Raw genomic sequence first — 25,994 nt, forward strand, 5'->3', positions numbered from 1 at the left:
CTAAAAATGTATGGAAAACACCCTGCGCACCTCTCGGCATACGCTTACCCCGCTCGCGCCAGCAAAATCACGTGGAAAACACCCCACGCACCCCTCTAAATATGCATACCCCACTCGCTCCAGCAAAATTGCGTGGAAAACAACCTGTGCACCCCTTGGAATACACGTACCTCACACGTGCCAGCGAAATTGCATGGAAAACACCCCACGCACCCCTCGGAATATGCGTTCCCCTGCTCGCGCCAGCCAAAACTCGTGGAAAACACCCCACGCACCCCTTGGAATATGTGTACCCCACTTGCGCCAATGAAATCGCGTGGAAAACACCCCGCCCACCCCTCTGAATATGCGTACTCTGATCGCGCCAGCGAAATCGCGTGAAAAAAACTCTGCGCACCCCTCAGAATACGCGTACCTTGCTCGCGCCAGCACAAACACATGGAAAACACCCCGCACACCCCTCGGATTATGTGTAACCCGCTTGCGCCAATGAAATCACGTGGAAAACACCCCGCCCACCCCTCTGAATATGCATACCCCACTCGCGCCAGCAAAATTGCGTGGAAAACAACCTGTGCACCCCTTGGAATACACGTACCCCACACGCGCCAGAGAAATTGCATGGAAAATACCCTGCGCACCCCTTAGAATACGCGTACCCCACAGGTGCCAGCGAAATCGCATGGAAAACACCCCGTGCACCCCTCTGAATACACATACCACAATCGTGCCAGCGAAATCGCGTGGAAAACATCCTGCGCACCCCTCGGAATATGTGTACCCTGCTCACGCTAACAAAATTGCATGGATAACACCCACGCACCCCAAGAATATGCATACCCCACTCGCGCCAGCAAAATCGCATGTAAAACAACCTGTGCACCCCTTGGAATATGTGTACCCCACACGCGCCAGCCCAATTGCATGGAAAACACCCCGCACACCCCTTAGAATACACGTACCCCACAGGTGCCAGCGAAATCGCATGGAAAACACCCCGTGCACCCCTCTGAATACACGTACCACGATCGTGCCAGCGAAATCGCGTGGAAAACACCCTGCGCAGCCCTCGGAATATGTGTACCCTGCTCACGCCAACAAAATTTCATGGATAACACCCGCGAACCCCAAGAATATGCGTACCCCGCTTGTGCCAGCGAAATTGCATGGAAAAAGTCCCCCCTGTGGTGTGGGCTGCCTGCGGAGCATGCCCAGTGGTGATGGGCTGCCTGCGGGGCATGCCCAGGGTGGATGGGCTGCCTGCCGGGCATGGTCAGGGTGGATGGGCTGCCTGCGGGGCATGCCCTGGGGTGATGGGCTGCCTGCAGGGCATGGGTGTCCGGTCAAAGGGTCAACTACAAAGGGTCGAATGGTCAAAGGATCGACACCAAAGGACTGAAAACAAAGGGATCGAATTTTTTTTTTAATTACATTTTTTTGGGGGGTTTTCGGTTATGGAAAAAAGTGTTTTTACCACAAAAAACAGGGGTTGGGGGGACCCCCCCAAAAAAAAAATGTACAAAAAATATTTCAATCCTTTTGTTTTCGGTCCTTTGGTGTCGACCCTTTGACCATTCGATCCTTTGGTTGTCGATCCTTTGACCTACAACCCAGGGCATGGGCTGCCTTTTGGGCATGCCCAGGGTGGATGGGCTGCCTGTTGGGCATGCCCAGGGGTGATGGGCTTCCTGCGGGGTATGCCCAGGGTGGATGGGCTGCCTGCGGGGCATGGGGAGGGTGAATGGTCTGCTTGCATGTATACTGGTGGTGCGCAGGAAGTTTTACACACAATAGGGCAGTGTGGACCCTCCCGGGTGTGGCCCTCCCCATGGCCCGCAGGCAGCCCATCACCCCTGGGTATGCCCCGTAGGCAGCCCTTCACCCCTGGGCATGCTCCGCAGGCAGCCCATCACCCCTGGGCATTGCCCGCAGGCAGCCCATCCACCCTGACCATGCCCCACAGGCAGTCCTTCACCCCTGGGCATGCCCCACATGACACCATGCACTTGGGAGGCCTGACTCATGTCTTCCAACTCACCCCCCCATTGACGGGCATCTGCCAGCAGGCCCAAACTCATGTCCCCCACCCCACCCCCCCCTCTTGTGACTGTGTTTTTTTAATATAATGGTTTTGTAGCTTCAGCCAGCAGTCCCTGACTCATGTCCCCCACCAAACCCACCCACCCCCCATTGACGGGCACCTGCCAGCAGGCTCCAACTCATGTCCCCCACCGCATCCACCCACCCACCATTGACAGGCACTTGCTAGCAGGCCCCGACTCATGTCCCCCACCCCCCATTGACGGGCACCTGCCAGCTGGCCCCGACTCATGTCCCCCACCCCACCCACCCCCCCATTGATGGGCACCTGCCAGCAGGCCCCGACTCATGTCCCCCACCCCAACCCCTCATTGACGGGCACCTGCCAGCAGGCCCCGACTCATGTCCCCCCATTGACAGGCACCTGCCAGCTGGCCCTGACTCATGCCACTCACCCCACCTCACCCCCCCATTGATGGGCACCTGTCAGCAGGGCCCAACTCATGTCCCCCACCCCTGACGGGCACCTGCCAGCAGGCCCCGACTCATGTCCCCCACCCCAATCACCCACCCCCCATTTACGGGCACCTGCCAGCTGGCCCTGACTCATGTCCCCCACCCCACCCACCCCCCCATTGACAGGCACCTGCCAGCAGGCCCCGACTCATGTCCCCCACCCCCCATTGACAGGCACCTACCAGCAGGCCCCGAAACATGGCCCACCAAACACCATGTCATAACAAAAAAGGTCCATGGTCCTAATGCCAACCCAAATACCCCCTGCCCCCAGCACAAGCACACAACCATCCACTGCACTCACTCCCAAATTACCCATGCCATGAGAGTCCTAAAATCAGCAGCATGGCCATGCATGAATGTACAACAGAGCCACACAGTGGCAACACATGACTGAGGTAATGCTCATAGAGCCATGCACAAAACCAATGAGAGTACACAACACCAATAATGAAGATATATGAAATGTATTAAAAAACATAATGAAATAACATAATGAAAATCAAGCTTGCAAATTAATAAATAATGAAAGCAATAAGAAAGAAAAGGAAAATCAAAATGGTAAAAAAAATCCACAACATGAAACCTGAAAAGTGATCCATCGCCAATGTCCATATTAAGTAAATTAAAAAAAATAAAAAAAACATTGATCATGGGATGTTCAATTAACGAAAGTATGTACAAGTCCGGAACTATATACACTGCAAGTCCGAAGGGTCCATGATCCCCAAACAAAAGGAAACCTACCAAAAATCCTATGACAAAAACTATGTACATAAAGTGGAGCAAAGTCCATGAACTCCTAAAAAAATATATAAAACAAATGAAAGCTAAACCTAAAGAACTATGTACAAAGGCGGAGGCTAGTCAAACGGCTCACTCTTTGATGTTCCGGGCCAGGGCATCATCAAACTCCTTGTCGATGTTCTGGAGGCAGGCCTCTTCCCTGGCCTTGAGGTCTCGCAGGGATGCAGCCATGGCCTCCTCCAACTCCTTGCGAGTTGCCTCGAGGCACTCAGCCCACCACAACGCCCGCCGCATTGAGTTCTCTGCCTTGACCATTGTGAGCCGTGCCTCTTCTGCCTGCCGCCGCTCCGCATCTATCTGCTGGCCCAACCGCTGCCACACGGAAGACACTGCCAATCCTGGGTCCTCCTGACCTCCGGCCGATGCCTGCCCCTGGGATGTTGATGACCCTGAGCCATTATCGCTCCCACCCTGAGCCTGCTGCTGCCGTGCATGTGTCTTGCCTGTTGATGCCTGCACGTCTTCCTCTTGCTGGGGTCCAGTTGGTGGGTGGCCACCCCTGCTGGACCTCCGACTCCCGACTGTGGCAGAGACATGTCCTCCACCAGCCTGGCCACTGGCTCAGAGGCAACTCCACAGGGTGCCCAGGTGATACTTGGGCAGGAAGATGGCACGGAGGATGACTGGTACATAGGGGGCCCAGTTGAGGAGGGGGTCGCAAGAAGTTACAGCACACGGATGAACCCAGTGCGACGACCTGTCCTAGTAGCTCGACGCAGCCAAAGAGGGATTTGAAATGACATGCATTGTCCAGATGAGAACCCTGCACGTCATCCCGAATCCGACGTTGGAGCGACGCCACCCCAGCTAGGACAGGCTCAATCCGGTCACAGATTGCAATGTCTGTAGGGAGAGGAAGGCCAGTTGTTGTATGTGCATCCCCTCCTTGAAATCCGGTCTGGACATAGGCATCCCTGCTGGTGCCAGATGATGCAGTCACAGGATCGGGGACAGGATTACACACAGGCACCCCTGTGGCACCCTGTGCTGCCTCCTGTCCCTGCCCTAGACTGCACCACTAGCACCAGTGTTGCCTACGCGCACAAGCGTGTGTGTTTTTGCTTTTTTTTCCCACGCAAGGCAGGCAGTGATTCGCGCACGCTATTTTTCCCACTGTGGTTCCCCCTGTGCATCGCGTACCGTTTTTGAGATCATAGTTGCCCGCGTTTTCCACACGTATGTGTTTTTTGTGTCCCTGGGTGCCACACCGTACTGCTAGAGGTTTAATCCACGCACGTGGGCTACTGGGGTCGCATGCACATTTTTCTTTTGTGAAATTACAATTTATTGTTTTTATACTTTTTCAATTTTTTATTTTATTTTATTTCTTCTTTTGGGGGTGCCTGAGCATTTGCGAGACCCGTCATTTTTCCCCAGGGGTCACAGACAGGCTTGCAGGAGCACTGGGGGACCTGTTTCATCCAGTACCCTGCCCCCTTCTAGCCAATTGCCCAGGACAATTGTTGAGTGCACCTCCCATCAGCTACTTTACATCTGTGTCATGGTTGGGAGGCCACCAAAGGCTAAGGACGGCAAAGCTGGGCGTCCTCCCAGGGCTGGGAGTGGTCAGGCATGTGGGTGCGGAGACCAGGGAGGACAGGGTGGCTACAGAGGGGCAGAGGGGGAAGAGGCATGGGAGCCCCACTGGGGCGGGATGCCCAGCCACGTGCTGGTGCAGACATGCCACCACCCCTGTGGCTCCTGGTGATGCAGCTGTTGCATCACAACCTGGCACCCATATGACCCAACAGCAATTTATATCTGCTGTCACGGGCCCACCGGTGGTGGTAGCTGCAGGTGCAGCTGTGGGCACCACCACCCGGGCTCAGGGTCAGGCAGCGCAGGTTGCGTTGCGTGACGAGGACTCCCTGGACGATTTCCATCTTGTCCAGAGGTGCGGGTCACGTGTGTCCAGTGTAGCTGTGACTGAGGCACACATATCTGGGGCAGTTATGACATCTGATGCCCCAAGCAGCCAAGTGGTGGTAACTGCATGTGCAGATGCAGCCAACACCACCCCGGCAGTGAGTCAGATCCAAGCCAGACCCTCTGTCCTCATACCGACACCCACTGCCTTGGTCCAGTCCACCAGCGCCACTGCCCCCACTGATCAGGGCCACATTGGCCACTCAGGGTCAGTACCACCGGCCAAAAGGAGGAAGCGTGTTCCTGCGCAAGAGGCTGGGACCCCAGACACGGCTCCGGCACGTCAAGGAAGAAGCCTTTCGGCAAGCAGGAACTTGACTTCCTTGTGGACTACGTGTCGGAACACCAACGCGATATGCTTGTGGGCCCGCAGTGCCATACAATGCATCACCACCGTTGGGTCCACTGGCAGCATGTTGCAGATGGTGTGACAGCCATTGGATTCCAGGTGCGCACAGCTCAGGAATGCTACAAGCGTTGGAATGACCTCCGACACAGTGCAAAACAAAAGCGTGCCTCCAATTATTCCATGTCTCTGGTGACTGGTGGTGTGCCACCACCAGAGGAGGATGAACTCACTCAGCATGAGGAGATCGCTTCAGAGTTCATCCCGGAAGAACAAATCCGTGGAGTGGGAGAGAGGATGGATTATAATGCATCATCTGGTGAGTATTGATGCGTGTAACTCAATGACATGTGTGTTTGGCAAGTGTGACCCTTCCAGCTACAAGTTGGCTCCTTCCTTTCTTCAATCTCCCTCTCTACCTGTGGTGTTCACCAGGGGTCTGACCTCTCGGCCTCACTTTACAAACAGCACCTGGCAGTTCTCCTCTACTGCATTTTCATTTTCTTCTACGACTTCCAGTGCTATGCTGATGACAACCAACTCATTTCCAGGCTGCCCTTGGCCACCTCTTCTCCCTCCCTTATTTCTGATAGCCTCATTGCCATTTGCTATTGGTGTACTACCAACGATCTCTGTCTGAATGCCAGCAAGACTGAAATCCTCCTAATCAGTACACCTTCCCCATCCTTTCCCCTCACTCTCTGGCCACCCCACTTGGACCTCCTCTTACCTCCAACTGCAAAGCTAGAAACCTCAGGGTCACATTTGACTCAACCCAATCCTTTTCCACACACATATCTGATGTATCTTGAGATAGATTAACTTCTTCACCTCCTCAGGGGTACTGTGCCTTTCCTATCATTCACCTACATGCTCACAGTCTCTCATGCTCTGTTTTACTCACGGTTGGAGTACTGTAACAGGCTCTTCCAATGTTCGACCTGCCTCCACAATCCGCCCTCTACCACTAATCCAGTACAGGACTGCGAGACTTGTACTTGGACTCATGCCCTTGGATCCTACCTTTCCAGCTCTGTAATCCCTTCATTGGTTACCAGTGTATGCAAGGATGATACTTCAGACCCTCTGCATTGTGTGCAATGATTTTTTGGGACTGGGTCCAAAATACCTTCAACAAACCCTCTGCCAATTCCTCCCCTCTTGAGTCCTTTGCTCCTCTACCTGACACTCCCTCCGGATTAGTTGTTAACTGAATAGATATGCTGGGGGCAGATCTGTGTGTACGGCTGGGTAATCTCTTTGGAACAGCCAACTGGCCACGTTGAAACTTGAGGAGAAACATCTCTGCTTCCGGAAGCAACTCAAGACCTTCCTGTTTGCTCCTGCATTAGCCCCTATTCTCCCCAGCTGAACAATTTCCTCTGTTGGCACTGGGCCCCTGCAAACACTCTCTCCTTCGGGCCCAGATACCTGCTCACCCTGCCTCCCTGCTGCACTGCCTCCAGGCCTCCCATTGCAATGGGTCCTGTGTGTTTACCCATACAGTCCCCCTCTCTTCTTCTGCACTCATCAGATTTGCCCTATCCAAATTATCTTGAACTTGCCAATTGCTGGCTGCACTGCCACCTTTTGAATGCCTATTCTATCATTGTACTTCATTTTCCTTCTTTGGTCTCCTCTGTTTGACATGTTCCCCTTCTCCCCCTTCCAGGGTCTTGAACCCTTTATTCCTTCGCCATTAACTTGCGTATTCTCAATGTGACTGTGCCCAGTATGATAGTTGTTTTGAATTCCTTTTCTCCCTTGTTCTACTCCCTTTGCTTGTTTGCTCTCTGAGCCACTTGTGTACTAGTGCAATCTTGATGAGAGGTCATATCATGTAATATACATCCTTTGTCCTTGGTGCAGTATGTCTCACTCTGACTGTGCTGATGGCAGTGCCTCCCCATGCACATGTGTGCACAATCATGTTCCATGTACACTCCATGTATGCCCGTAGGTGTCCTTGACCACCAGCTCATTGTAGTATGTGTCCAAGATGATCCAAGTGTCATCTCATTTGGACAGCCATGTCATGCTCACTGTAGGTCTGTGTGTCATCATGCACGACTTCAGGCTGTCCACATCTGTATCATGCACATGGCTCCCCCTGTTACAGGCCTGCTGCCTCTTTTCAACTGGTGTTGTCTCCTACATGCATGGGTGTACTGTTGATGGTTGCACATGTGTCCTCATCATGTCCACTTCTCATCGGCTGTAGTGGCATTTAAATGATGAAATGCAATAGACGCATGCCAACACTGTCTGGCAATGCACAGTTCTGTGGGGAACATTTCATTGCCATGCATTGCTTCCCTGCTATTGGCCAGAGGGCGGGTGTTTCACGGAATCCATGCTACATGGTGCATGCCATTTGCACATGATGGCTGCAATTGCCCTAACTCTGCCGTCCTGTTTGGAGATTGTCATCACTATGTGCGTGTTGATGTTGGAAGTTGAGGGGCTACACATGCACTTCACCACACACACCCACTCCTGGCCCTTCAATATGCAAACACAATGCTGCTGTGTGATGGTGACCTGACATGTATGTACCCATATCCCTCCTTTCAATGTATAGAAAGGCACTAGCGTAGGGGCCTCCTGTGACACATGTACTCTGCATAGTTGATGGTAGTTGAGTGCTGCACATGAACATGCATGTTACATATATCATGGTGTGTTTGTTTTCATTTCTAGCTGTGGCTATTTGTGTGATCCCACATGCTTATGCTAGGTGCCATCTCTTTGTTTCCATCTCCCATTTCTGCATTGGATATGTGCCTGCTAGAGGTTGTGTGTGATGCAGGTGATGTGCAACATGCAATACATGTGTTGCCTTCACATTTTGAACACATCCTTTTCTGCTTTTGGGACACCCTTGCAATGCAATGCAATGCCACCGGATGCATGTTGGGGTTTGAGTTGCCTATGACATGGCTGTTTCATTATTTGGCTGTCAATGTTGTGAACTGTATGTGTGTGGTATGTGCCACTGACATGTGCGTCCTTGTTTATTTTCTTTATGTTGCAGGTGATGATTGTGATGCTGGAAATGCATCAGATGGACAGGGCCTCTGAATTCTTGTCCTTTACTGCTTTTTATCGTGTGTTCTGTCATGTTTTCTGCCCAGGAGTCCATGTGGGACTCCTGGCAGTGCAGCTCTCTCTTTTGGTTTGGTGAACAGACCCATGGGATACCCTTATGGCACCCATGGGTAGGGGTACAACCCTGTACCCCTAGTGTATGTTTTTGGGCACCTGTGGGTGGCCCACAGAGCAGGGTATGGGCTGGTGGCAGCTCCATGCTGAATTTGTCAGGTGCTCTGGGTGTCCTCCATTTTGGGATAGCCAGGCCCTGCCATTGGGATCAGTTGATTCCTGATAGGAAACAAGATGGCCCCTGTGGCCTCTTGCTCTCTATTGCCTGTTACCTTGTTTTCCCAAAGTCCTGGGAAGCCCTGACTCTGCCCCTTCCCCCTGACTGGCTGTTGGGTGGAAGTTCCATATATGGTGTTGTTGTGAAGGCCCAGCTAGACTGACTTGAGCCTTCCCAGTGACTGTATGTTGTGGGTACCTCCTGTGGGTGGGACCTGGGTGAATGGAGTGTGTGACCAATATACACTCCTTGTTGTGGTTGTCTGGTTTCTGGCATGAGAGACAAAGACTGAGACAGCCCTGACCGAAACTGGCCTGAATGCAGTGTGTAGTGTTGAATGGCTGGGTACTTGTCCCAATCCACATTCCTTGTTGTGAGTGTCTGAAAGGGAGGAGTGTGGCCTGAATGCACTGTGTGCCTGATTGGCTGACTGACTGCATGAATGCCCTTCTGTATGATTGGCTGCTGAGTGTGTGCCAGCAGTGTGGATGAGAGACAGAATAGTATATCTGGGGACCTCTCACCACTGGTAAGAAGGTTCAGGGAACGTTCAGAAGGTTCAGGGAACGTTCAGAATCGTTCAGAAGCGTTCTGGAGCTGAGTCTCCACTCTAAGAGTAACTGGAACTGCTGATCCTCGACGTCCAGCTGGAAGAAGAAGACTTGCTGTTGCATTTGCTTCGACCGATCCGAAGGCTGCCGAAATCGTCGAAGACTGACCCGAGAGAGGACCTGGTAAGGCGCCCTCTTCCCGTGCTCCGAGGGACCATCGAGCACCGCTCCATCTTCGCCGAAGCGCCCTGGAAGACAGACCCTCGAAAGGCTGCCGACCCGAGACGGGACCGCCGAGGAGATCGAAGTGAAGCACCCGGACATCGCCGCCGTCGAAGACCATTGCCGTCGACCAGGGTTCGCAGGTTTGGGAACCGCTGGAGGCCCGTCGAAGTTGTGTTGCCCAGCCGTGGGAACCACTTGACGCCGTGCCGCTGACGACCGGAGCCGTCCGCTCCTTTGCCTAAGAACATTCGAATCGAAGGACTCCCTCGTCCGCACCGTCGACCGCTTTATCCTGCCAGAGAAAGTCGAGAACGACCAACGCGCTGAGGAGAAACCTGCCGGTGGGTTTCCCACCACCCGAAGAGCACAAAGACTCGAACGACTCGACGCCCTTGCTGGGCCTCCGTCTCCACAATCTTTGCGGTCCAGAACTATTGTCACCGAGGTGCCCGCACGCCTCTGCCTTGCAGGACGCTGACGCTCCGACGCCGACGAGCACCGCTCGGACGAAGCTGCCGCCTCATCGACGCCGTTCTACCCTGTTTGTCGACGGACGTTCGACGCCCCGTGTCTCCCGCTTGAAAGGGAAGGCATTCAAGAAGGGCCGTCGATTCCCCGTCGCCGAACACCGAGTTCCTCGATGCTTCTCGACGCCTCTCGACGATCCGTGACTCCCGCTTGAAAGGGGGTCGCTCAAGAAGGATCTGTCGACGCCTCTTCGAAGAACTCGACTCCACCAGGTACATTGGGGGGGTAAAAACATTATAGGAGGGAATAAGACTTGCAGAACAATATATGGACTGGGCTTGTGCTATATCGTTATTTTACAGGTTGCCCAGGTGGGGGGATCTCCACACAGAACTGTGTCTAGTGGTAGGGGCCAGTATTCTGCCTATTGCTCAACCATCTTATTTTCTCTCCTCTCTCTATTGCTGGTTTCACTCTATTGATCTGTGTGACATTGTTACAGTATTGTTGATGCACTTTAATGAGATATAATACAAAGGGTGGTACCACTTTAGAATTGTATATATTTGCCATTGTTGATTTTCCTAAGTACAAAGTGAGTTATTATGATAAGTGTACATAACCTTGAATATTGATTATATAAAGACTGTGTTCTAACCAATACAGTGTGTGGACATTCCTTTGTGGGGGCTTGGGGACTACACTGTACTTAAGAACCAGCCTGCATCACCTCCTGAGAAGCTAGGCCTTGATTGCTCGACCATTGCTACCGTACTAGAGAATCTTGGCTGGTGTCCTCTGTGCCTCTTTTCTACCATATAGAGAGTAGAAGTACAGACACGCCCCACCGGTCTTCTTTCACAATGATGCACTGTTGGCAGAGGATGAAGATGTCATCCCAGACACGGTGGCCAGTTCACATGACCAACCAGGCACCAACTCTTCCCTCACTCCCCTCCTTATGTGACTCCTGCACTGCAACTATTGCCGTCAGGCATAGCAATGTTGATGCTAGTTTTGTTTTCCCACATTCCCTCCCTGGACTCTCCCTTATTGTTCCAGGCACTTGTAATATATACTTTGATTTGGTAGTTCATTGTCACATTGTGGACTGTTTGAAGGACTTGAAGGAATGTACTGTTCTTCTCCATTGTTCCCTCCCTCATGGAGGCACTTTGCTCAACTTTGTGTGTATCTCGTATAAGGATTTTCAATGAATCAGTGATGGGTCACTGTCTGCCATTGTCGATGCGGGGTACTCTGTACATAATATGTTCTGCAGGTCAATGGTTGATCCTATGCTGTGCTTTATTTTGAGGTGTCAGGCGATGGGTGTGGTTTAACACACACGGGGGTCCTTGAATGTAATGTTCACATGTGCTGTGTACAGGACACCGAGGCTCACTTCATTTCACATGCATGTATTTGATGCATGTCCCTACTGACACAAACACTTAGGCAACACCCCCCCCCCCACCAACTACGTTGCACCATGCACACACGTGCACCCAGATTGCCTTCTCAGGCATGCTGTGTCTTGGCAATCCATGTTCACTTTCGAGTCAATTATCGTGTACATGCATGGGAGGGTACTATTTTGTTGATTGCACATTTTTAAATGATGCTCAAGGGGTTTCTCCAACGTAATGCACACTAACTGTGCTGTCCAGTGAGCGATGTTTGATAAGGCCATTTTTGATTGTCCAATGTGCATGCCAACAAGTATTCTGACTTGTGTTGCTTGTACCACTGGTGGCATGCATTTGTGCCACCGTTTTCAGGGTGTGAGGTTTTGGTCAGTGATTCCATGTCAGGTGTGATTGTCTGGTGCCTATTTACATTTCTCACGTGGCACTTCATGACTATTGTGTCATGGGTTGTGCATATTGTTGGATGTTTTGCCATTGCATACCATGTTGTGGTGTGACAGACAGGGGTCATGGGGGTTGGGAGGGTTTGGGTGGCATACCAATACTTTCATGCCCTGTTTTGCATGGGGGGGATATGCACCTTGCATGTGTTCCCTTTGGTCACATGGGATTGGTTGTGTTTAAGTAGCTAGGGATGCACACAATGTGGCAATTCCGTGGACACATTCTCATGGTGGTAAGATTGTGACAGTTAACTGTCCCTTTCTCATCATCGATTGTGACCTGGTATGTGCCAGGCCTGTGTGCACTCCGCAGGGGTTGGAGTTTAGGTGAAAAATGTGGCTACAAGCTGGCTACGGGCTGCCTCACTGCATGCCCTTTCCCCTCCCATGCGCAGCGGCCGTGCATGTGTTTGGTGATGTGGGGGCACGACCATGTCCACCGGTACACCATGCGTGTTGCAACGTTGTGCAGGACACATGCTGCCACAATGATCCTGAACACTACCGGGGCTGCAAATAGTAGCTGTCCACCAGAGCGGTCAAGGGAGCGAAAGCGTGACTTGAGCACTCCGAATGTGCGCTCCACTATGGCCCTGGTTGCAATATGGCTGCGTTGTATCTTACCTGGGGTGGTGTGGTGGGGTTCTGTAATGGCGTCATCATGTAGGTGCTCAGAGGGTAGGCACTGTCCCCTGGGAAGGTGATATTGGTTGTCATGAGTTGGGCTTGTTGATTTGTCTGTGTGTGACATGCATGCATGTGCACATGCATTTGTACTCACCTAGGAGCCATGTGTCGCCATGCTTCCCAGCTTCCAGTGCCCGGCTCAGGGCAGATATTCTGAATATGAAACTACCATGGGTGGACAATGGATAGTTTGCATAGACAGAGGTGATATTTCCCTTGGCATCCCTTGGAAACACTTGTGTACGAGCGCAATACAAATAAAATATCATATCATATCATATTGCATACCACCTGCACGATGATGGAATGCCAGTGCTTGCGGTTTTGATAGATGTGCTCAGTGGCCCTAGGTGGACATAGGGCCACATGGGTGCAATCTATGGCACGAGCACTTTGGGGAAGTGTGCCACCCTGTATAGGTCCAGGACCACGGCCTGCCTTTCTGCGGGTGTTCGTGGCATGTATATGTGCCTGCGGACTGAGAGGCACGCAGTGAGGATTGCCAACACCTGGTGTAGGCAACGTGACTGCGTGGGCTGTGAGACGCCCCCCACTATGTCAGTTGTCTGCTGACATGACCCAGTGGCTAAAAAATGCAGTACATTGAGCACTTTCTCCAAGGGGCTCAATGCTTGGGAGCAAAGGGTGTGTGATGTGAGTTCATCCTTCCACTCCCTGACCAGCTCTAGGATGATATGAGGTGGAAACCTATACCTGACATAGATCTGACCACCAAGCGTCCCAGAAAGGCTGGTCCTGGGCAAAGAAATGTGGGGCCTGGATATTCTCCTCCTCCTGCGGTGTCCCACGATGGCTGCTGCGGGGAATGGGACATTCATCATAGCTGTATATGCTTGTTTGTTGTTTGCGCGCACTTTTATGCTGCACGGGGGCGCTTCCACCTGCTTTCGTATGGCGGGCGTAATTGTGCGTGTGAGTGTGTTTTGATGTGCGTGGGTTTTCCCTATGTGATTCCATTAACACGTGTTTTTCACTATCGTGTGGGCATTGCGTGTGTTTCCCAGCGGTACTTCCCACATTACGCCTACATTTTCACGCGTTGTTCCCCATTCCCCATGTTCTGCCCCCTTTTTAGGTGTGTGCGCGAGAAGTTGTGCGCTTTCCCCGTTCCTGTCGCGCACACATTTGGAAAGTCACAGTGACGTGTAAGGTAAGAGCAGATTTGGCGCACATCCCGGGAAAGACATGTGCAGGGCCGTCCATGAATCGCACATGTGCAAATCTTTTTCATGCTTGGGCCAGCTTGCGCCACACATTTCGGCGCACATTTATTCCATGAATTACCCGCTCTAAGTTGTCTGAAAAACTATTGTGAACCCAGGTAAGGTACTCATGATCATTCCAGATGCAATTCTTTGATTGATGTGTGAAAGTGGATGGAAGTCTATGTAACAGCTCACTATTTTTGGAGTAGGGAAAAATATGTGATGGACAAATAATTTGGAGTGAAAGAACAATTCTTAACAGTTTTCTTTCCTGTTAGTCTGGATCAAGTTACTCAGTTTTAGTCTAACAATTCTTGGTGTACCAAGTGCAATTTAGAACTGACTTCCAACTGGAGCAAGCTACAAAAGATTGCCTTGTTAATATTACTTTGAAGTATGGAGGTACTGTTGACAGACTGGAGAGTGATTATTCCGTTGACGAAGCTGTGACCAGGAGTACTGTGACTTAACTACTGGAAAAAGTTGAGTAAGTCAGGAGTAAGTCTACCGATTACTTCTCTACTTCTTTGCAAATTAAATATGGTTTCTCCGGGAGTAAATGACATGTACTTCTGGTAACTTATTTGCAATTCGGCCTATTATGTATACTGATCTAGATTGGCATGCAACCTTATGACACCTCGTTTTTCCATATTTCAGGATTTGCTGTCCTTTTCATCCTTTTTATTGCAAGCCTGATCTGATTAAACGCGCACTGTTGTTGACCAGTTTAAGTAGGCTTTAACGTGCTGAGCTGACGAAACGCTGCCACTATTTCATTCTTTCATCCACTGCTTTATAGTGCAGGTATGAACTCATGGAGAAGAATTCACAACGTCATAAGAGCGACCGAATCATTCTGCCTGAAAACCCTTTTCTATATGTACTTCAATCTGCCTCTCAAGGCACTCCCTATTCACTGTGATCTTTCCCTTTCTGCATTCCTACTGCCACGTTGCGTGTATCAGGTGTTGCCGCACTTATTCTGCCCAGGAGATTGTAAACCACCTTCCTTCGAGACTACTTGCAATGCGGTTTGACCTTGTAAAAATAGGCTGGATTCCCCGTAATAGCAGCACTTTGTCAAACCTTTCTTCATTGCCCCCCCCCGCCCCCCCTGCTCCCTCCTCACCCCCATCGCCTGATCTTTTCTCGGAGATATGATTTCTAGTGAAGCAGCCTGCGGAGGAAAAATGAGATCTGAGAGAAAAAAGAATTCTCAAATGGCTCCCTATGGTCATTGACATTGAATTATATATAACATTAGACTAACACTCCTTAATGCCTTGGGCGTGGGTAACATTGATAAGAATTAAATATAGACACACTATTATTAGGAGCAAATTCAAGGCCTCGGATAGCCAAAGAGAAAAGATTAATATTGGCCTGTCCTGAGCTCTTAAACCTCTAGAGCAAGGCTCAAGTGCTTTCTGTCAGCTAAGAAGAAACCAGAGATGCAATAAAGCGTAGCACTGCCTGACAGAACATTATTTGCTTTGCAATATTCCAACTGGTGCAGCTGCCACTAGGTTTCGACGATTGAAATGAAACTGTTGCATTCACAAGAGCTTTCTGATCTACACAATTTAGGTACCTGTTTCTTAAAAAAAAAATTGAAGTCTATCAAAAAGCAAAAATGTTATTGTATTCGATGAATTTGGGACATTGAAAGGACATTTATTTTACATTTAAGCTTACTTATTTTAAACCGAATTTCTCTATATATGCCACATGCATACATGTCGCCCATTGATTTACTTCACTGACAGTCTATCTATCTATCTATCTGTCTGTCTGTCTGTCTGTCTGTCTGTCTGCCTGCCTGTCTGTCAATCTATCTGTCTGTCTGTCTATCTATCTGTCTGTTTATCTATCTATCTATCTATCTATCTATCTATCTATCTATCTATCTATCTATCTATCTATCTGTCTGTCTGTCTGTCAATCTATCTGTCTGTCTGTCTATCTATCTGTCTGTTTATCTATCTATCTATCTATCTATCTATCTATCTATCTATCTATCTATCTATCTATCTGTCTGTCTGTCTGTCTGTCTGTCTGTCTGTCTGTCTGTCTGCCTGCCTGTCTGTCAATCTATCTGTCTGTTTATCTATCTATCTATCTATCGATCTATCGATCTATCTATTTCATGTTTGCCTTGCTATCTTTCCACAATTCCATATCTCTGTGAATCTGTCTCTTTTCCTTTGTTCTATACTCCCGTCTATCCAGGGGTCAAGTCCTAAATTAAAGTGGGGGTACTCCTCAACAAACGTAATTGGATGGGATGTCGCCAGAAATTAGCATATCAAGGTGAACTATACAGTACCAATGGAATTTAACTTGCATAAAATCAACACACACACACACAAAACCAAGAGAGGCTACTTTCCTCTAATAGTGTTTTTGAAAACATTAAAAGGTGTCAATTTTTAAACTCCAAGAACCAATACAAATATTTTCCTTGGGACTTGCAGTACTGAAATGCGACATTTTACCTTTAGTTGGTTGTTATTTTTCATCAGCTTATATAGTGCAGTGGTGAAGTCTCCAGCCTACAAACCTGACGACTGCGGTTTCATCCCAAGGTCATCTTTAATTCATGAATTCAAAGAGGTCCTTCAATGTGTCTCATTTTAGGTGGGGGACTGAGTCCACCCTCTGGATAAAGTGGGTGGACTCCGTCCCCCCTGCATGTACCTTCAACTTGAGCCCTGCGTCTATCACTGTTTCCACCCATCCTTTTACATATCTCACCTCCCCTCCTTCATCCAATTCATCCAAGATTATTTGGTCCTGATTCATAGATTTTTTTGTGAGCTGAAAAGTGACGTTGTACTTTTCAACACACAAAACTCATTTAACCGATTCATGTATCAGACCTTGCGTGTTTCTCCGGTACTCTGCGCAGGTCTGTCAAGTCTTTGAGTGCAGTCGAGCGATTTGCGGGACACTCCATGCAAAGTTTTGGATGGGCCTACGCAAAGAAATCAGTAGGGGTCAGAGCATGCATATTCCCCATTCTCCTGGCAAAATGAGGAAGAATGTGGGTGTGTTGAGGGACGTGCCATGCAAAGTAATTGCGCGCCCAGTCAAGCATAGACCCAACCGCATTCATGGAATTCAACGTGCAACGTCACATTGAGTAAAGTCACACACAACCCTTGTGAACTCACTGCCACATGAAAGGAGGTGCAAAGAACTATGCACATAGGATCCAATGTGCAAAGGTAACGTATAAATGGCAATTTAGGGGTGACGGCACATTTTTGCGGTACTGCTTGGAGTTCGGGGAGATCGCGTGCAGATTAGAGTGGTGCTGACTTGTTTTATTGGGGTTCTCACGCATGTTTACCGAACTCTGCCTTAAAGTACGCAAAATGTTATGCATATTATCGGGGTGCAGTTTTGGGTTACGGGGCTTTGTACACTGTGTTGCAGGGGTGCAGCGTTGGTTGCAGAGTGACAGCCTGCAGTATTGCTACAGTGCTTAGTGGTGCGGCTAATGTGGTGGCAGAGGTTTGTATATGTTGCTGGCTTTGGCTTGTGTGGGGGCGTGTCATGGGCATTACGGGCGCTAATTGCACCTCAGGTTACTTCGCAGTTATAATTCCATGAACATGCACAGTGCACAATAAAACCTTTGCGCACTAGTAGGCGCACATTTGTTTTACGCACACAGTTCTTTGCGGGGTCTTTGCACGTTTTCTATGGCTCACCCCTTTTTTGCTCCACTCCCTCCACCATTCACTGCTATATCTGCGCACACTCATGCATACCAAGGCCACCGAGTTCTGCCTTCATCTGAGCAATTCGTTTATCTGCTCAACTATTCGTCCGTTCTTTTACACCTCATTCTGTCCCTTCCTGTCTGTCTTTACAATACAATTGCGTCTCTGTCTTTCTCTATATGTATATCACAGCGTGTCCTTTCTACACTGTGTACGTACTGTAAATGTGAAAACATCGCGTGGGTAGAGTAAGGTTTGCAAAGCTGAAACAAAGAAGAGGCAGCTACAACATTGATTTATTGATTTACCCTTTACCAATATATTTTCCATTCCCAATTACTCAGACAACTTGGAAATATGTACATGTGTTAGTTATTATCCTGCTCCTATACGTCCCTGCAGAATAATTCTGTCCTGGATACCCATTAGGGTTAGAGCTATATGTACATGTATTTGCATTTGCATTTGGAGGATGCAGCATCGGACAATGCACTGAAAACCGAAGGTTGCCCATTGGGGAGACGGAAATCAGTAACCTGATCAGTGCTACATGGGTGTCTCATCACAGAATCAAAAGGGTTATTTCACATTGGCGATATGCTACACCCATGGCCAGTGTAAGCAAGCACTGAATAAAGCATCCTGCAATTTAGAAAAATTGGAAAGAAATACATATTCACAATTCTTTTTTTGTATCTTTCCTTCTAGAAAGTATATACACATTTTAAATGGGCGTGACATTGACTGCTTCCTCTAAATCTCACAGATTTCATATGCACATCCAAAAAGCAACCCGCAAAAACAGTGAAGATTCTTCAAATCTCTACCAGAACTTTGTTTGCTCTGTTTCTGAATTCGGATGCTGTGAAATCTACAGTAGAGCGTATTCAGTAAAAACCTTCTCCTCTACGGATTCCTAGATAGCGACATCCCATCACTACCTGCTACTGCATATACATTCCTTAGTGCAGGGCCCTCATTACGACCCTGGTGGTAAGTAATGGACATTACCGGCATGGCGCAATTAACGTGTGCGTGCTGGTCTTGAACCGTTAAAAGCGGTAAATTACGACCTCTCGGGCACGAGCATTGCGCCTTGCCGGTAATGTAATCTGCGCCATGCCGGTAACGTCACAAAAACGTCAGCTACCGGCATCGTATGCCGTGCAAACTGCACCACCGCCACCCTACCCACCGATATTAGCGAGCACCGCAAATAGCGGTGACCGCTATTAGCGGTGACCGTAAAGAAGCGGATCTGGAACTTACGTCATTGCACCGGAACGGGAAAGAGCACGGCGGCCATCTTTAAAAACACAATCCATTGCAATCCTCCACAACCAGTGCACATCTGACCCCGAGACCTGGCACAAAACTTCAACCATATCCACGCATCCCCACAATGCCGAAAGTTGTAAAACAATCTTGCGATCCGCAGAGGCAGGAGCGCTTCAGTAGGGAAGAGCTTACAATGTTGGCGGAAACGCTCCAGGAAAACGCGGACAACGTATTCTCCACCGAAATGACCAGACTGGCAATAGGACGGAAAAAGGCCATATGGGAACTAGTTGCACAACGGGTCAGTGCCGTAGGAACAACACCCCGCACCACCAAACAGTGCCGTAAAAGGTGGGACGATCTCCGGCTCGGTGTAAGGAGCATACTGTCGGCCAACCTCAACATGAGCATGGCAACTGGCGGAGGAGCACACTCTCCAATTAAAATGGAGCCGTGGGAGGAGATATGTGCCACAACGATCGGCATCGAGAGCATCGAGGGGGTCGGTGGAATGGAGAGAGGAGCCCCGACATCAGGTGACACAGATAGGTGCCTCAAATTAAGCCATGCTAAACTCCCTGAAGTCCACTTACATGGGAATCACAATGTTGCCCAACAGGGTTAATGCAACACATCAGCAGAAGACTGCCAAAAGGCATCATTGACCTACACCCTGTACACATGCAGTATGCACACTCCACAGTAGGCACCCACATTCCTGCATGCTCAACCCACCCAAAAGGGAGACAACCTGTATGTCACAGCCTCCAAAGTGCACCATCTATTCATCAAATTCATGGCAGTCATCACAATGCCTGCTCAATGCCCGCTGACCCATCAATAACACTTTCCCTCCTTTGCTTCACCACAGGCTCCCATTCGGAACCCGGCGAGGACGAGACTGGCACTACACCTGCCAAGAAGGCCAGGCCAGAGGCAACACCACACCAACCCTCCACCTCTGCTGGACCCAAAAAATACCCACAGCACCCAAAATTCACTGCCACAACACAGCCCAGGGCAGCGATGATCCCCAAGGCAAGCAGCATGGTACCACCAGCAAAAGACATGCAACAACTGGTGGCCACTGAAGGGAATGTGTCTGCAGGAAGCAGTACAATTGGGGAGACTGCTGCCATTGCAGCCTGCTCTGATAGTGATGCGGGGAATGATGAGGATGACACAGAATGTCCCCCCACTGCCCACCTTCATTCCCCCCACCTGTCCCTATGTGGCCTGCATGCTGATAACACACAGGGGCTATCCCCTGATAACTCCTGGCCAGCCACTCCCTGCCCAGTGGGAGGTGTGGAGGAGGGGAGTAGCCCAATGACCCCGCCAATTGCATCATCCAATGCCCAAAAATACCAACAGTCGCTGGACCAAATATTGACAAGGCAACACCAACTGTCCTCACTCCTCACGCAGCATGTGGCCGATTGTGGAGGAGCCAGTGCTGAAATGCAAAGATGTGCCGAGATTGTGAAGGCAGCCATCCAATCCTCCAGCAAGGACATCTGTGCTGAACTTGCCGCGGTGCGGCACGTGCTCACTGAGCTCATACAGACAATGAGGGACATGCGTCCTAGCGAGCAGCCGAGTACCTCCTCCGCTGCCAGTTCTGCCCCAAGCAGCCCTGTCTGCAGGTCGGCCAGGAACCTGCGGAGTACAGGCAGGGGTGCCCCGGGGGCCGGCAGAGGGAGCTGCCAGTAGAGGCCACCCAGTGGATCAATTCCACATTAGGCACTTTGACACAAGGATCCAATCACTTTTGCAGGGAGTTGAGGGGGGAGTGGGTGTGTTGGGGAGTTGAGGGGGGAGACGGGAGTGGGCGTGTTGGGGAGTTGAGGGGGGATGGGGGAGTGGGTGTGTTGGGGAGTTGAGGGGGAGGGGGGAGTGGGTGTGTTGGGGAGTTGAGGGGGGAGGCGGGAGTGGGTGTGTTGGGGAGTTGAGGGGGGAGGAGGGAGTGGGTGTGTTAGTTGAATTCACATTAATAATACAATTTTTTCTTGATCACAAGTCACATGTGTGGACATTGCTCATTGTGTATGTGTGATTTATTGGTGAACAGTCCACAGTGTCCATATCCCAGACACACACAGTGCCCCAATTGCCATCTCCATGTGACACCCCCCATCCGTGTGTGCTAGAAACATTGGTTGATCAGAGTCCGACGCATTTTACGCCCCTCCTGTGCATCGCTGCCTCCCTGAGGTGCTGCCCCATCCCCACCCTCCTCATCCTCATCGTCAGGTGGTTGCAGTTCTGCGTCAGGGGCAGGGGCACATTTCGTCTGATGCACATATTGTGTAGCATGACACATGCCATGACGATCTTTGCCACCTTCTCATGGCGGTACAGGAGTGCCCCACCAGGCCTGCTGAGGCAGCGAAACCGTGCCTTCAGTAGGCCGAATGCCTGCTCAATCACCACACGGGTGCGTGTATGTGCACAGTTGAAGTCCTCCTCGTGCTGGTTCTGTGGGTTCCGGACTGGTGTAAGGAGCCACCTCTTCAGGGAATAGCCTGCATCACCTGTATGTGGGCAACAATGTATGTGTCAGTCATGACATCAAATTCCAAACATGACGTGCCACCATGGCATGCATTCAACTGTTACTTTGTACCAATTTTACATGCACAAATGGATTCACACTATGTGACCGGTATATGTGTATTCCTCTCATGGACTGTTTTGCATGCCATCAACCAATGTATGCAGGAGGGTCAAGTGCCTTGTGAGTGCCCATCCACTGTGTTTGTTCATGGCGTTTGTTTTGGTGACCTGGCAGGTGTCCTGTGATATCAACGCTCTCATCATGGCAACATTGCTGTCAGCGGAACAGAAGAATAGATAGGAAACCTAGTCACACAACCGCTCTCCGTTTGCACCCAATCAGGGTCATGTAGTTCAAAAAAAGTTATTCCAAAAAGTATTGGTTTGGTTTCTCCAAATGTATAGCTTGTTCATAAATCCAATATAAACTCCAATAATTCAACTGGATACTGTATGTATTTTAATTGGAAAATCATGAAAATCAAAAAAATCAAAAAAATGTCCACTAATTAAATCTTAGTGAGGACGCAGCTGACATCTTCCATAATTCAAGTAGACTTTTTAACAAAAAGTGCCAATGCATTTCGGAGTATATAACTTCTTCATCAGGGCAAGTCTGTGTTGTTATGGACAATATGACATTCACAGAAACATAAATTGTAATTGGACAATAAACAAAGCAAAAGATATAATGATTACATACCCAGAATGAGACGAAGAATTAAATTCGGTACACAACATAGAAAGGAACAGATAAGAAAAAAAAATAAGTGAAACGTTGTCGTGACAAGCATTGCACTGGTGATGTGTGCTAGTGAAGGAAAAACAGTTACCTCGCGTGTGGAATGAAGTCAGGCGCGATTAAAGATTAGGAAACAGTGTCAGGCGTATGGTCTCTCAATGGACCCGATCGAATGCTGGAGGCAATCTAGAGCACGATCTGTGGGAGTAAGATCAGTTTGAGTGTGGGGAATTGGAGCAAGAAGTTGGAAAAATGGCGAGCATGAAGTGCATTTACCTGGAACCAAAGGATTGTGTCAGCGTTGTGCCGGGTAGCGCATCGCTGCCTGAAACCGTTGTCAAGGAAACGGTCAGAGAAATAGACACGTGTCCGCCTCGCGCAAATCAAACGCGAGAAGCGGCGTGGAGCTGCAGAGGCAGCATACGGGAGACAGAAACCTCGGGGGTGGAAAATAAGTAATTTACATGCCTTAGGACGCTAGATTATGAATTGTGAAGAAGAAATTATGAAAAAATAAAATGTGACATCGACATAGAAAACATACTCATAACCCGTGCGGTGCGGCATATAACTAGAGTAACAGTATGCATCAGATATAGATAAAAGAAAATTAATTGACAAGCCAAGGGAGGCAGAGTCATGAATTATAAAGAGGAAAAAATAGAAAATTGGTGTACAGCATAGACATAGAAAAAATACTCATTAGGAACTAATGATACTGCCATGTAGAGGGAAACATCCCCATTATAAACAAATTAGTGTAACAAATGTATTAAAATGTACATCATGTCCGCAATGTGTGACACCCTACCGTGTCACCTTGGGTCCCAGACAAGTGTCCGGGGGTGGTGGACAAGAGGTGGCCAAGGAGATACAAAAGGTATACGGGCACATCATCAACTGTAATGGTAAAATTAATGTACAGGGCAGCAATGGTGACCATGCACAAAAATCTGCAAAGGGTGGTATCAGGAGGTACCACCTTGGGTCCTGGTCAAATGACCAGGAGTAGCAGACTAAATGCCATGGATCATGATGTATCACATATGTCAAGTAAAGGGACACATCCTGGGTGTGTTCTGATACAGATTAATGGTAACAAATGGGCTTCAAATCCAAAGGAACATAGTTGTCATTACCTTGACTTTAGAGCTGCTTATTAATGTATTCTTGGCTACAAGACCCCTAGCAAAATACTGAGAAAGAATCATCAAGACCACAGTACATAGGCAAATTAAATGAAGCAGTGATAGTTAATCTCCTCATTGAGGCCGTTGGGATGCAAACTCCCTAGTTTGTTGATCCAAAATGTCTCTCTTTGGTCAAGGCGACGGCCCAAATCCTCATGGGGATTAGTTTTGTTCAGTACTTCCAAAATCTGGAACCTTATTTGTGTCAGATTATGGTGTTTCTCGTTCCAGTGTCTGGCCACTGCTGAATTAAGATTCAAGTTGCGGATGCAGGAGCGATGCTCATTCCATCGTGTTTTAGCTGCTCTCGTGGATTGACCAACATAATATTTCCCACAAGGGCACTTGATTCCATATATTATGTTCACACTTTCACATGTGCAGAACGACTTCAAAAGGATCTTATTGCCCGTGCGGGGATGGTATACAATGTTTCCTTTAATTACCAAATTGCAGTTGGCACAATGTAGACAGGGGTAAGTGCCAGTACGTTGGGTGATTGGTTCTTTTAAGGGGGGCCTAGTTCGGACTAGTTCATCACGAAGATTCCTACTCCTCTGATAGGCAAATACTGGTATTTGGTCAAATAATTTCTGTACTCTGACATCGTCCTTGAAAATGCTCCAATGTCTTTTGATGGAGTTCTTGATTTTGTTGCTTTGGATTGAATATTTCGAAACATAGACTGGTGATTTGAGTTCTCTTTTGGTGCTAGTGCTATTGGACAACAGTGTCTCACGATCTAAAACATTCACTCTCTCAGATGCTTCATTTAATTCTTCTCGCTTGTAGCCACGTGCCAGAAATGTCTCCTTCATTTCAAGTTGTTGGGCTAGACATTCTTCCGGGTCACTGACAATCTTCTTGACTCTCAGTAGTTGACTGTACGGGAGATTTCTCAAAAGACTAGGGTGATGGAAATTAAGACGGTGCAATAAGTTGTTGCGATCGGTGGTTTTGCGGAATAGAGTCGTGCTGTAGCTACTGTCTTTCTTCACTATTAGAACATCGAGGAACGTAATTCTGTCTTTGGATAGCTCGCACGTAAACTGGATACGAGGATCAATACTATTGAGGTAATCAAAAAAGTCTTTGAATGTGGATTCGGTACCCGTCCAAATTCCAAAAATGTCATCAATGTAGCGTCACCACAAATGAATATTTCGGTTCCATTCTTGGTTGTTAAGTACATGTTCTGTCTCAAATTTGTGCATAAAGCAGTTAGCATATGCTGGTGCCATAGTGGCGCCCATCGATGTGCCGGAAGTTTGAAGAAAGAACTTGTCCTGGTATTGAAAGTATGAATTCTCTGCAATGAATTGGAGCAGAGTGATGATAAATTCTTTCTGTGCACGGACCACAGGTGTTTCAAGTAAAATCCATTCAACTGATTCTATGCCTAGATCATGGGGTATAGATGTGTATAGACTCTTGACGTCAATGGTGAACATCAAGTGTTCGTGTTGAAAAATGGTGTTGTTGAGTTTCTGTAAAAAATGTGTTGTATCTCTGATATAAGTGGCGGTTTTTTGTATGAGTGGCTGAAGAAAAAAGTCAATGTACACTCCCAATGGTTGATTGATGCTGTCCATGCCAGCAACTATGGGTCTTCCCGGTGGTTTAGCTTGATCCATAATCTGACACAAATAAGGTTCCAGATTTTGGAAGTAGTGAACAAAACTAATCCCCATGAGGATTTAGGCCGTCGCCTTGACCAAAGAGAGACATTTTGGATCGACAAACTAGGGAGTTTGCATCCCAACGGCCTCAATGAGGAGATTAACTATCACTGCTTCATTTAATTTGCCTATGTACTGTGGTCTTGATGATTCTTTCTCAGTATTTTGCTAGGGGTGTTGTAGTCAAGAATACATTAATAAGCAGCTCTAACGTCAAGGTAATGACAACTATGTTCCTTTGGATTTGAAGCCCATTTGTTACCATTAATCTGTATCAGAACACACCCAGGATGTGTCCCTTTACTTGACATATGTGATACATCATGATCCATGGCATTTAGTCTGCTACTCCTGGTCATTTGACCAGGACCCAAGGTGGTACCTCCTGATACCACCATTTGCAGATTTTTGTGCATGGTCACCATTGCTGCCCTGTATATTAATTTTACCATTACAGTTGATGATGTGCCCGTATACCTTTTGTATCCCCTTGGCCACCTCTTGTCCACCACCCCCGGACACTTGTCTGGGACCCAAGGTGACACGGTAGGGTGTCACGCATTGCGGACATGATGTACATTTTAATACATTGTTACACTAATTTGTTTATAATGGGAATGTTTCCCTCTACATGGCAGTATCATTAGTTCCTAATGAGTATTTTTTCTATGTCTATGCTGTACACCAATTTTCTATTTTTTCCTCTTTATAATTCATGACTCTGCCTCCCTTGGCTTGTCAATTAATTTTCTTTTATCTATATCTGATGCATAC

The sequence above is a fragment of the Ambystoma mexicanum genome, chromosome 7q (assembly GCF_040938575.1).
Source record: "Ambystoma mexicanum isolate Mex_15411 chromosome 7q, UKY_AmexF1_1, whole genome shotgun sequence".
In the NCBI taxonomy this organism is placed as follows: domain Eukaryota; kingdom Metazoa; phylum Chordata; class Amphibia; order Caudata; family Ambystomatidae; genus Ambystoma; species Ambystoma mexicanum.